We start from the raw sequence: 12189 nt of genomic DNA, 5'->3' as shown, positions 1-12189 counted from the left end.
GAGGGAGGTTACTAGTGGAGTTCCTCAGGGATCGGTTTTAGGACCAATCTTATTTAATCTTTTTATTACTGACCTTGGCACAAAAAGTGGGGATGTGCTAATAAAGTTTGCGGATGACACAAAGCTGGGAGGTATTGCCAATACAGAGAAGGACCGGGATATCATACAGGAAGATCTGGATGACCTTATAAACTGGAATAATAGTAATAGGATGAAATTTAATAGTGAAAAGTGCAAGGTCATACATTTAGGGATTAATAACAAGAACTATTGTTATAAGCTGGGGAAGCATCAGTTGGAAGTAATAGAGGAGGAGAAGGACCTGGGAGTACTGATTGATCACAGGATGACTATGAGCTGCCAATGTGATATGGCTGTGAAAAAAGCTAAAGCGGTCTTGGGATGCATCAGGCAAGGTATTTCCAGTAGAGATAAGGAGGTGTTAGTACCGTTATACAAGGCACTGCTGAGACCTCATCTGGAATACTGTGTGCAGTTCTGGTCTCCCATGTTTAAGAAGGATGAATTCAAACTGGAACAGGTACAGAGAAGGGCTACTAGGATGATCCGAGGAATGGAAAACCTGTCATATGAAAGGAGACTCAAAGAGCTTGGCTTGTTTAGCCTAACCAAAAGAAGGCTGAGGGGAGATATGATTGCTTTTTATAGATATATCAGAGGAATAAATACCAGGGAGGGAGAGGAATTATTTAAGCTCAGTACTAGTGTGGACACAAGAACAAATGGATATAAACTGGCTATCAGGAAGTTTAGACTTGAAATTAGATGAAGGTTTCTGACCATCAGAGGAATGAAGTTCTGGAACAGCCTTCCAAGTGGAGTAGTGGGGGCAAAAGACATATTTGGCTTCAAGACTAAGCTTGATAAATTTATGGAGGGGATGGTATAATGGGATAGCCTAATTTGGGCAATTAATTAGTCTTTGACTACTAGCAGTAAATATGCGCAATGGCTTGTGATGGGATGTGGGATGGGGTGGGATCTGAGTTACTACAGAGAATTCTTTCCTGGATGTCTGGCTGATGAGTCTTGCCCACATGCTCAGGGTTTAGCTGATCGCCATATTTGGGGTCAGGAAGAAATTTTCCTCCAGGGCAGATTCGCTGAAGCCCTGGGGGGTTTTCGCCTTCCTCTTCAGCATGGGGCATGGGTCACTTGCTGGAAGGTTCTCTGCACCTTGAAGTCTTTAAACCATGATTTGAGGACTTCAATGGCTCAGACACAGGTTTGATACAGGAGTGGGTGGGTGAGATTCTGTGGCCTGCATTGTGCAGGAGGTCAGACTAGATGATCATAATGGTCCCTTCTGACCTTAAAATCTATGCTGCTATGATTCTATGTGTTTAATGGATTGGGTTTGAGTCATCACTGCAGAAAGTAGTTTTCCATCCTCTTTCAGATCAACATTTAGGGTGTCTTCTACTTCCATGAGTGTTGTAGCCTGTGTCGTTCATGCCAGGTCATCAGCGTAGATGAACTTGTGGCATGTCATTTCAGGTACATGACTTATGTATAAATTAAAAAGAGATGTTACTAGTACTGATCCCTGTGGGAGGCCATTGTGCAGACTCTGCTTTTTGCTAACCTGACTTTCTAGATCAGGGGTCGGCAACCGGTGGCTCGCGGCTCGCCAGGGTAAGCACTCTGGCGGGCCGGCCCGGTTTGTTTATCTGCCGCGTCGGCAAGTTCGGCCGATCGCGGCTCCCACTGGCCGCGGTTCGCGGTCCCAGGCCAATGCGGGAGGCAGGAAGCCGCGGCCAGAACATCCCTCAGCTCGCGCTGCTTCCTGCCTCCCGCATTGGCCTGGGACCGCGAACCGCGGCCAGTGGGAGCCGCGATCGGCCGAACTTGCTGACGCGGCAGATAAACAAACCGGGCCGGCCCGCCAGGGTGCTTACCCTGGCGAGCCGCGAGCCACCGGTTGCCGACCCCTGTTCTAGATGGACACAGAACATTCTGTTCAAAAGCATTGACCTAATGACACAAAATGGCAGGTCACACTGAAGCAGGTTGGGTAGCTTCGGCAGTAGGCCCTTGTGCTGGATGGTGTCATAGGCTGATGACGTTGATAAAAGCTGCAGCTATTTTAAGCTGCCCTCATCCTGGAGATCGCAACCCCCCTGGAACAGGTAGGATTCAGGGAATGGTGAAGCTGCTGTGACCAAGTGCTTGCACTGATACAATATTAAAATTTGGTATAATAATCACAATTCTCATTCATTATGGGCTGCTGACAATAGGGAAAAATGCCCTATTTGAACTTTGATATTTGGCCTTTCCATCAGAGGTCACAAAAAGGGCACCAATTTGTCTTATTGATTTCAACTGTAACACTGTATACATTTGATACATCTCAGGCATGGCTTAACCAGCAAGATAGCAGACAACAGGATGGCCTCTATTAAAAGGGAGGAATGGTGTTTGGGAAGCTGACTTCAGAAAGTTCTATCGTGGACAATGGTAGGGAGTTGAGTGCAGGGCAGTTGAGGGAGAACCCGGTGTACAAAAGTCCAGGAGGTCACCAACTCTGTTTCATAGATTTTACCCAAGAAAATGATCAAAGGCTAGTGAGTATCATCGGTGCCAGCACTGAGAGCCAGGACCACCTGAAAGCTAGACTGCTGTCAACTAATAAATATATAGGGTGGGATTTTCCATTGCTCTCACTGAAGACAAAGGGAGTTTTGCCATTGACTTTGGTGGTAGCAAAATTAGGCGAACCCTCAGCACTTTTGAAAATCCCACCAGAACTATGTAACATCACTAAGCACAAGCATTATTTTTGTTAGACATGTCAATACAATTTGAACATAAATATTGCCTTGGAAGTTTCAATATTTGAATGATTTTGCTCTAACTCTGCAGAGGCTCCCATTTCCCTGCTAATAGGAAAGAAGTGACATCTACTCAGCCAGAGAGAAACTAATACTTTCAAAGAGAAAGTATGGAAAGTTTCCATACTGTTTTTAGTTAATTTCAATATGTACTGAATTGGTAAAGGTTTGTTTATTTAGAATTGACTGTATTTGTTTGCTTTACAGAATATAGATAATCTGTGCTTCCTTTGCCCTGCATCCTGCGAATTCCTTGTCCTTTTCCTGTATGCCTCAGCACCATCCTAGGCTATCCCTTTTATTGATGATTGTGTTGCCTATGTTTCAATGAAACATTTAAAACTTGATTCACTACTTTAAAAAAATTCTCCATAATTCAAATTGCCAATTTTTTTTATCCATGTTAGTATTTATCCCACATTTAGTTACAATATCATGCTAGTTGCATTTTGAAATAAAATATATAGCTACCACAATGTAGGACTGTATGTTTCTCAAACCCTTTGCAATTCACCTTTAAATGTCCTTTTTCATTTAGCAAAGATGATAAGATATCTATAATTTTGTTTTAATTTTATCAATGGGAATGATACAAGGAAGGAATGGCCCACTTTAATTTCTAAAAATTATATACAACAAGTTCCTAACTCAAAAAGTACTGGATCCAACACAAGGGAATTCTCTATTAGATCTCATCTAGACAGCTAATAAGGAACAAATCACAGGACTAAAAGCTAGTGGTAGTTAGGGCTTGACTAAACTGGGATTTTAAACCACATCAAATCAAGTTAATACAGTTTGAAAATATTTGTGTACACACAATGCATCCCATCACTGTGCGATAACTAAGGCTACAATTTAGTCAGGGGTATTTTTAGTAAAAGCCATGGACAAGTCACGGGTAATAAACAAAAAATTCAGGGTCCGTGATCTGTCCAGAACTTATACTATAAATACCCCTGACTAAATTTTGTGGGGCGGGGCAATGCTGGGGGAGGGCCGCTGCTGGGGGCGGGGGGCCGAGGCCAGTGGTACCAGCTGCCAGGGGCCGCGAGGGGGCTGCTGGGGGTCATCGGGCAATGGCTGCCCCAGAACTGCTTCCGGCTATCCTATGGTGCTTTGCAGTTGGACTATTACTGAACTGTCCATTTACCTGTGTGCCCTCCCCATACTCCCAGGATGACACCCTCGCCCCTTTGAAAGCTGACACAGAGCCAGATTTTCCCATTTGCTTTTGGATCCCAGTTCATCGTTCTTGCAATACAACCACAATTGCATCCCAAAAGCCGCTCAACATGCCTCATGCAGCCGCCTGGAGCAGTGATGAGACCCTGGATCTTATCATCATCTGGGGAGAAGCATCGGTTCATGAAACTCTTGGGTCCAGCCACCAGAATCAAGGTCTTTTTGTGGACATTGCAAAGTGGATGTCCATGAGGGGTCATGACCAGGATGTTGAGTAGAGCTGGAGAAAGAGCAAGCAGCTTGGGAGAAAATGCATTGAAACATGGGACAAAAGGACATAATCCGTGAGCTGTCCATTGTTTATTCAAACAATGGTTTGTTGATAAATTGTATAGTCAGATGCTTGACCACATTTTGGTTTGTTATGAAATATATTCAAGAGGCCAAATAATCAATGTCAGTCAGGTTTAATAATATAGTGCAGGAAAAAAGTTCAATGTGATACCAGTCTCTGGGAAGCCGTCTCACACAGCGATGTTACATTTACCTTACACAGAAGGTGGGCTCTCAAAGTTACACACTTCAGATGGTATCATTTATGAGATGTAACAAATTACACATCTCTTTACACATCATTAAAATCCAGCCCATCAGTTTGTCCCAGTTCCCTAATCTTCCTTATCTTTGTTTGGGATACTAGCATTATAGGTACTGGTCCATGAAGATACTTACCTCATTTGTGTTAAGTCATAGAATGAACATACCTTGATTTTTGACAAGTTTCCTATCTGTTTATGCCAAATGTTTACTTCAAAAAATGCAAGGTGTTACGGGATACATAGCATAAGTGAACATGATTTATGTCAAAGGTCTGTGTAATGGTATAGGCCAGTTTAGGCTATATTACTGTTACAATATTTGTGCTTAATGTTATTGGTGCTTAATGCATACTAATATAATATTTTATATGAGTGTGTGAATAATACATATTATTAATATGATATTATGCTAACCAGCATGTATTAGTCAACAGAAAATTTGGTTAATGTTCCTAGTGCACATGAGATACAATAATGATGTGATTACATTTGTTGTGTGCACACAGAATAAAGTGCAAAACAGTAGTATATATACTTGGTGCTTTAAAACAGTCAGTTTCTCAAAGGTGAAAAGAATTATGAGCCAAATGAGCTGGGAGAAAGAATTTTAAACAGAAGAATGTGAATGATAATAGTAACTGTTTAGGAACATTTTAGTTGATGCCCAAAAGCCAAAATCCCACACTTATTTAAAAAAACCCAACCTGGTTTAGATGGGAGGTGAAAACAGCTATAAATATATATAACAAATGTAAGAAAGGGAAAGATGATAGTAATAAATATAAAATCAAAAGCTAGGGATTGTAGAAAATTGATAAGGGAAGTAAAAGGACACAAGAAGAAATCTTTGGCCAGTAAAGTTAAGGATAATAATGAATTTAAATATATTAGGAATTCTAACACTGATATTGGTCCATTAATAGATGGAAATGGTACAATTCTCAATAAAAATGCACAAAAGACAGATGTATTCAAAAATATTTCTGTTCTGTATTTGGGATAAACCCAGGTGATGCAGCCATATCATGTTGATTGTGTTATGATGAAATACTTTCCATTCCAACAAAACCTAAAGATGTTAAACAGCAGTGACTAAAAAAGACATTTTAAAATCAGCAGGTCCAGATAACTTTCATCCAAGTGTTTTCCAAGAGCTGGCTGAGGAGCTTTCTGGACTGTTAATTTTGATTTCATTGAGTCTTGGAACACTGGGGAAGTTCCAGAGTACTGGAAGAAATCTAATGTTGTGCCAATATTTAAAAAGGGTAAATGGGACAATCTGGGTAATTATAGGCCTGTCACAAGTCTCCATTAGTTCTTCTCCTGCTACTGGATGCTCTATTCAAATGGATTAAGGTAGGGCTGGTTGTGACAGAGATCCAAATTCCAGGAGCTGTGGGTTTATTTTAGTAATTTTGGACTATGCCACTTGATACCTGGAAGTTGTGCCCTTGTACTTGGCAATGTCACAGGCCATAGCTAATGAGGTATTTAAAGTATTTTCCAGAACAGAGATCTTATATATGATATTAATTGATATGGGGAGTGCATTCATGTCCCAGCTAATCCAGGAGGTATGTTCTCCCTTTAATATATGATTAGTAAGAACCTCTGTTTACCACCCACAGACAGACAGGCTAGTAGAATTTTTTAGCAGGGAACTTAAGGGAATGATATGAACATTTGTGACTACTGAATCCTGAAATTGGGATACGATGCTATTGTACCTATTGTTTGTAGTCTGAGAAGTCCCACTGTCTTCTACATTCAAGTTACTATATGGAAGACAGCCCAGGGCCCGGGGTATCTTAGACCTCTTTCAAGAATACTGGCATGACCAAAGTAGAGGCCCAGAATGTAACTCAGTATGTCATTCTCAGTCTACGGGAATGACTAGACTTAATAGGGGCCTTTGCCAGAAAGATGATGTGGGCAGCACAACATTCCTAAAATACAGGAGGTCAGATTAGATTTTATGATCACAATGGTCCCTTCTGGCTCTACAGTCTATGAACAATCTCTGAGGGCCAGATTCACAACAGTACTTAGATGACTAATCTCTACAATTAGGTGTCTAACTTTCATTCTTAGGGCACCACTGCGGTTCATAAAACTCCCGTTCAGTTGCGGCCTAACTCTGCAGACACCTAAACTTGGTCAGAGCCTAAATTTTTGCAGCAAAGACACCCATGTTTTTGCCTCTGGGCATACAGACTGCTCCCTCACTGTAGGCGCCCGAACACCTTGCTCCTGCCTATGCTCCAGAGTGATTCACGAACCAGGTGAAGATAGGCACTTGCCTCACATATGGGGCCTGATGTGGTAGGCTTGCTTAGAAGCTGTCTAACTCCTCACCACCACAAGCCATTCCTTTAGTGCTGGGGTTTGTGCACTCACCCACTCTGTGGGAGACCACTGCTTCAAGTCCTCCTCTGCCCCATGAGAAGAAGGGATTTGAACAGGGATCTACCATGTCATGGAAGAGTTCTCTAACCACTTGATTAGATCAGTGTCACTCTTTCTGGCCCAATTAACATTTAATGAAAGTGAAACATCTTCAATAGGCAAGATTGAGGGAACCCCACGTCAGTTCATTCTTTAGCTCAGGGATTAGGGCACTTTCCTGAGAGGTGGCAGATCCTTGTTCAAATGCTTTTGTCCTCATCATCAGAGTTGGGAACTCAAACCAGTGGTTTTCTGCATTCTGGCTGAGTGCTCTTACTCCGGACTAAAGTTTGTAAGGGAGATCTACCACTGCCACAGCTGTTGTGTGTGGAGTTAGCTGGTCTGAGAGCATGCCTACCAGATTGGGCCCCACACACAAGTTAGATGGAGTAGCACCTATCTTTCCCCAGTTCATGAATCGTTAGCAGAGACAGGCACCTAAGTTGGGCAGCAGGGAAGCACCTATGAGAGAGGGGAAGAGCTTAGCACATGCTCCTGTCATTGGCATCTCCCATTAGCTAGGTGGCTCCCCACGTAGTATACTGGCCTTGTGAATCACGTAAGACACCTATCTCTTTCCATTGTATAGGGTGCCTTTGTGGATCACAGAATTGTTCCTGTGATTTTCTGGATGCCTAAAAATTAGGCATTGCAATGCTGAGAGTCACAACACCAAAGTCCCTTTGTGAATCAGGGCCTGAGTCTGTGGGGACACTTATTCTTACACCTGGCACTCTTTAATCTGAAACCGTCTTTGGCCAATGGCTGACTCAAAATGCATTGAGTATAGCACAATCATATTGTTGCCCCTTTTGGCCCAAGTGGTCAGGCAATATTTGGGGACTTGCCAGGCTGCTTCCACTGGAAGGAGAAATTGACAATACAACTCATGTACTTCTTTGGTGCAAATGTGTTTATTTACAAAGAATGTACACAAAGTGTAGGAACTTTACACTTCTTAAGCACTAAGGGGGTAGGAAGACCGCCCCCGAATTTAGAGCGGGTGAAGTGGTTCCCACCCCCCCACACTCGGTCAGGAGACACACTGATTAAGCGCCGACCAGATGTTTACCTTTGGAACACGCTATGCACAAAGCACCAATTACCAGAAAGGGCAAGTAGTTGGACTGAGGTTGCACATGCGCATAATAGGATGATTTATGTAACCGATTATAATAAAAGGACGTGGAAAAACCCCGCTTGGGGCGCTCCACTGGAACAGACTGACGGACTTGGCTTCATTTATTGCTACATCTGGTGACCCCGACGTGATTTCCCCCTGCTCACCGGCTGGAATAGCCTTCGGTGCACCGAATCTCGCTGGGAAGCTTCATTCCGTGAGTATGGGGGGGAAACTGTCAGCTCAGCAGAAAGTTCATGCGAAAGAGCTGCAGGCTATCATAAAACAGGCTGGCAGGCCAGTCTCCCTGGGTCAGTTAGAACAGCTACTTGCTGAAATCAATCGCCAATGTCCTTGGTACCCGGATCACGGGTCACTGTCGGTAGATGATTGGATAAAGATAGGGGCGACACTGCACGCGGAGCCTCGAGCCGCGGTGCAGTGGCTCCTGCTTTGGCAGCGATGTAAGGAGGCTCTGGAGACAATCGGGATTGGAGCGTCCTCCAGGGCTATCCTCCTCGCTCCCGCGCCTTTGGCCTCTCCCCCTTACCCTCGGATCTTGCCCCCCAAGCCGCCTGAGGCGGTACCCGAATGCCATGATGCATGTCCGGGTACGGATGGCTCTTCACGGCCGATTATTCGGCTGTCCCCTTTTCAGGCAATGATACAGAGGGAAAAGGAGAAGGGAGAATTGAGCGGGGAGGAGATGGGGGAGTTATTGGCTGCGTTCCCAGTGACACATCGCCCTGGCAACGCAGCGGGAGAGGCTGAAGTGGAGATCACAGCCCTCCCCTATTCCGTTCTCCGAGAGGCGAGACGAGCGGTTACTGAGTCTGGATTGAAATCCACCTTTACCCGAGGCATGTTAGAAGGGATTGCAAATGGATATAGCATGCTCCCCCACGATTGGAAGGATCTTTGTAGGATGCTTTTAAGCCCCGCGCAGTATGTTATTTGGGATAGTGAATTTCAACAGGAAGCATTACAACAGGGGCGGGCATCGGGGGGGGCCTATACTCCCGAGCAGCTGTATGGAGCAGGACAGTTTGCCAGCATACGGTAGCAGGCTGCGAATATCCCTCTCGTAATGCTCCAAGTTGTGGGGCGTTGTGTTTTGAGAGCCCTGTTTAAAGTACCGGTGACGGGGAAACCCTCCCGGTCCTTTACCGTCGCCCGCCAGGGCCCTCAAGAGTCGTATGTGGAATTTATTAACAGATTACAGGAGGCTATTCAGAGGCAGGTAGATAATCCTGATGCCCAGTGGGAATTAATGAGGAAACTCGCTTATGAGAATGCTAATGCGGACTGCCGCAAGGTGTTACAGTCCATTGTGACCAAACCGGAGTACTCTCTGGCAGAAATGCTAAAAGCGTGCACAGATGTTGGCACCCAAGTGCATCAGATGAATTTGCTGGCAGCAGCCATGCAGAAGGGGTCCAAACCCCAGGGAAGGTGTTTTAATTGTGGGAAACCAGGCCATTTTAAGAGGGAGTGTCGGGCCCCTGGGGGGGGGGGCCAATACCGGGACGTGACAGCAGTCCAATAAGCCAAGATCTATTTGTCCCCGATGTAAGAAGGGTTACCACTGGGCAAATCAATGCCGTAGCAATCCCCCGCTCAATACCCAACCTCCGGGAAACTGGGCCACGGGCGATCCCCCAGCCCTGGCCCAAAGGTGGGAGGAGGCACCACCTATGATACCCCGGCGGCCACCCTAGGAAGTGCGGGAATTGATTGTTGCAGGAAGATAGGGAGCTCACTTTCCCCGGGGAGGTGGTGGCGATTCTTACCCAACTGTCTGGACCCCTGCCCCCGGGCACTATGGGGCTAATCCTCCCTCGTTCCCATGCCGGAAAATATGGCATTCAGATAGTCCCCGGGGTAATAGATAGTGATTATAAGGGAAGTATTTATGTCCAAATCTGGGCTCATATGCCAAAACAGCTGCATCGAGGGGATTCATGGGCCCAGATGGTGATCCTTCCCTTCTGTTTGCCCACAGGGGGAACAAATGTGACCCGGGACGCTGGGGGTTTCGGGTCCACCTTAGCGAAGGCCCATCCTCAGGTGGCGGCGATCACTCAAGCAATAGGACGAGCAAAATTTAAGCGTACCTATTACTGAAACGGTATCCCCCTTGAGGGGCTGGTGGATACTGGTGCTGACGTTACAGTCATCTCCGCTCGGCAGTGGCCGTCCAGCTGGGACAAATCCGAAGTGCCAGCCATTTGGGGAGTGGGCGGATTGCAGGCTGCTCAACAAAGCACCCGATGGATTGCTATAACTCCGCGAGAGGGGGGAAAGGAGATTCTCCTTAAACCCTATATCATGGACATTGCTGTATCCCTATGGGGAAGAGACTTGTTAAGCAAATTTGGATCACATCTTACCATTCATGACTGAGTTTACTGCCATTCCCCTTTTAGCTAACACATTTTGTTAGTGCCTGGCCGAGTTCTGCTGCTTTCCTAGCAGCTTTTCTTGGCTGTCCGCCAAGCCCCCCCTTTTCTTGGCTGTCCGCCAAGTTTTAGCTGTAAGCGGTGTCCTTGACTGTGGCCAGTGTTTTTTTTTAGCTTTTTTCAGTTAACTCATTCTGTTCTTTTCGGATCCCATTGATAGTCATGCATTTTTTCATCAAAATGCTAAATCCTTGGCGAAGCATTTTATGATCCCCCTGATTCAGGCCCAACGTATTGTTCAAACCTGTAATTATTGTGCAAGTCTTCATCATTATCCTGAACTGGGTGTTAATCCCCGCGGCCTTCAATCCAACCAAATTTGGCAAATGGATGTCACGCTTTATCCCCCTTTTTCTCCTTGGAAATATTTACATGTTACCATTGATACCTACTCTCATTATATTTGGGCCACCCCCCAACGGGGCGAACAAGCCAAACATGTAATTAATCATGTTCTTGCTGCGGTGGCCGTTATGGGCCGCCCCCGACAGATAAAAACCGATAACGGCCCCGCCTACATTTCTCACAGGTTTGCGGATTTTTGCACGCAGTGGCAAATTAACCACGTCTTTGGTATTCCGTACAATTCCACTGGTCAAGCCATTGTGGAACGAACCAATCGTACACTTAAAGAGTACCTAAAAAAGCAAAACAAAACAGTGGGGGATGATGGGCCAACCCTGGGCACCAAGCAAAACCAATTAGCAATAGTATTGTTTACCCTAAATACTTTAAATATTTTTCAAAATTTTACAGCCACTGAACGACATTTTAAGACGGAAACCCCGCTCCCACGCCCATCTGTCAAATATAGGCAGAGCCCGGACCCTACTTGGTATGGCCCCGTTCCATTGATAATCTGGGGACGGGGGCATGCCGCTGTGCTTATTCCCACAGGTCCGTTGTGGGTCCCTGCCAAAAACGTGCGACCGTGGCACGATGACGTGGCAACAAAGCCCCAAGAACCCGATACCCAACTTCAATCTGAACCTAACCGAGACCTTTCCAGCGTGCCGAGCCACAAAGACGGCACCAAAGGTTACCTGGGGGCAGGTGAAGCGACTGGCGCAGCAGGCTCAGCAAATGTTGGAGAATAACAAGGCCAAGCCTACCCCCGAAAATTTTACTGCTGCTATTTTTGCTTGTTTGATTGCTAATTTTTTTATTATATTGTTGTGTTGTTTTTGTGTGTTACCGGTTGGGGCCGAACCCGAATTGCATAGCCGCATGCGTTATAATATATGGGCTCGACTTGCGATCCTTGCCAATCAATCCTCCTTTTGTTTACAGCAGGCCCCTGAGATGCATGGCCTGTTGGGCACCTGCCTGGTCCCAGTATGTAAGGCGCCGGGCAGTGCTGCACATGCAATGGGGATGTCTAATTTTATAAATGTCACCGAGATTCAATATTCTTCTATGAGCCTATGGGGCCAGGCCACTTATGTGAAACCCGCGAGCGGCAATTGATTACCTGCTATTGCTCAGCCATGTGGGTTGTGAGGAGGTATATGGCATGTGTTGTTTTA

Source organism: Mauremys mutica, chromosome 9 (genome assembly GCF_020497125.1).
Source record: "Mauremys mutica isolate MM-2020 ecotype Southern chromosome 9, ASM2049712v1, whole genome shotgun sequence".
Lineage (NCBI taxonomy): Eukaryota > Metazoa > Chordata > Testudines > Geoemydidae > Mauremys > Mauremys mutica.
The sequence above is the reverse complement of the archived record's forward strand: the minus strand, read 5'-3'. Positions refer to the sequence as shown.